The sequence below is a fragment of the Ursus arctos genome, unplaced genomic scaffold, assembly GCF_023065955.2.
Source record: "Ursus arctos isolate Adak ecotype North America unplaced genomic scaffold, UrsArc2.0 scaffold_1, whole genome shotgun sequence".
Classification (NCBI taxonomy): domain Eukaryota; kingdom Metazoa; phylum Chordata; class Mammalia; order Carnivora; family Ursidae; genus Ursus; species Ursus arctos.
Window position 1 is genome coordinate 65,208,646 of NW_026622763.1, and position 2,212 is coordinate 65,210,857.

Here is a 2,212-nt window from a genome sequence, read left to right on the forward strand (position 1 = left end):
TGCTAAATAACTAATTTACTAACTCTAGTAATTTTGACAACTCTGTTTCAGAAGTAAGGAAACTTTTATTAAAGGAGGGGAATTTACTTGCCCAGGATTCCACAACTGATAAGTGGCAGAGCACAAATTTGAACCCATTATTTTATGACTCCAAGTCCATGTTTTAAAACTCTATGCTGTGCTTCTTCCTTCAAAAATCAACAGTCCAAAACGCACATTTATAAAAAATATCTAAAACTGAATTCAGTAAATAAAAATTTAAGCCATGACAGCTTTCTCTAAACTTCTAAGAACTATCTATGCAATCACTCACTAACCCTTCATTAATTCTCCCCCCAAACTCATGGCACAGAACAATTTTTAATGAAAACAATTTAATTTTATTAATTAGATACTTTATTATATTCTTCACTTGTACACTGTATAGATTTTCAAACAGACATTGTATAGGTAGTGGTGTTCATTTAAAAGTCTTTAGCAATTTATTTTTATGTGGAAAATGGATGAGCTTTGCCTGGACTATCAGTGTATGTGAAAGATTTGTGTAATTTCGAAATTGCTTCTAGAGGGTTTCATTTTTGAAATTGAACAATGGGCTTATGCAGTCATACCCTTTGAAAACCAGCCAATTTCCATTGAACTGATAGCACTTTATCTGTGTATATTCTCAGGTTGTCGGGTTAGAGAGTGTTGACGCAGAACCAACATGACAAGTCTCTGTTCTAGCAATTCCTGCCATAGATTGCCTTTTGCAGAAAAGCCACTGTTAGAATTATTTTACCCATGTAATGAAAAAGAGACTCAGTGAGAGAAAGTCTTTTGTTGTTAGATTGTGATAGGAACCAATGTCCCCTTTGCATTTTAAAGCGTGATGACGTTTCCCCAAATCACATTATGTCAGACCTAAGAATATAGGTGCCTTTCTTTGCTTTGTTCTGCTTTTCTGTCAGTCTCTGTCATCAGGTCTGGGTAAATTCTGATACAGGATTTTGAAGGGAACTTAAGAAAATATTCTAGTGAAAGATGGCAAATCATAATTTTCAAATAAAGTTTTCTTTTGCCAGAAAATATTTTTTAGACAACCTAGAATGTATCATTTGTTTCCAATCTTATTGAGAAAAAAAAAAATAACGTTCTTCTATTTGCAATAAAATTCTGTTTATTTTTGTATTTTAAGTATGAGTCTTCAAGTGGGCAAAATATTTTCTGAACTCAGCAGTTTTTTGTGCAAATAAAACGGCTTTGAGCAAACTCTTCAGGCCTGCAAACACTGGGGCAGGAGAGCACATCTCAGGAGACTACTCCTGGTCATTAGGCTACACCTTTCCAATAAAGCACGTCCAAGGTTTGCTCTCTTGGTCATGACTGGCTTTCACCTACCACTCATTACGGTCTCGAGTGCTTATGAACTAGAACACTGGAAGTGGAGACCTGATCTGGATTGAAGTCTGTGTTTTCCCTCATTTCTACTCTAAAGTAGGGCTGTTGCATTCTAAGTGTTATTTGTATTCGGTGGTTCTTGTGGAATAGTGATTCTTTCACTCTTAGCAGTAACCAGGGAACCTAACAAGGGGCAGTGTAATGTGTTGGAGGGTAAAGATAGAACATGAATGGGTGCAGAAGTCTTTTTAGGTTGGAAGTGCATCTTCTGTTTCAGGATCAGAAGAAAAAATTTGAATAGAGAAGTGATTCAAGTAAATGGATATATATATTTAAAGTAATTCTAACAGAAAAGTGTTGGGGTCAAAAGTAGGAAACAAACAGGTGATGAAAAAATTTAACAGAATGTTTCCAAAGTTCATGTGGGAAAATAAACTTCAGAAAATACTGATAAAATTTTTAAAGGGAAAATAATGAAGAAGAACTTGCCTAACAGACATTTTGTAACAATTATAGGCTGAGGTCATTGATCCTGATTTATTACAGGAATATACCAAGAGGTAAAAGGGAAAGGGCTGCTAAGCTGCTACTAGCCTATATGGTGTCTTTGTGTCAGTTAAAGAAGCCCCCTGCTGCCTTCCAAGGAAGCTGTGCAGGTGCTTGGTTAGAACCTGAGGATGTCTCTGTAGTTAGAAAAGACGCCCCTTTCCTAGGCTCATGGGCTGCACGGGCTTGGCTGGCATAGGAGCTTGGCTTGCTTTCAGTCTGCACTGTGCCTTTTTGGGCTCTTACTGCATTGTGCATACTGTTTGATTACACCTGGAAGTTCTTC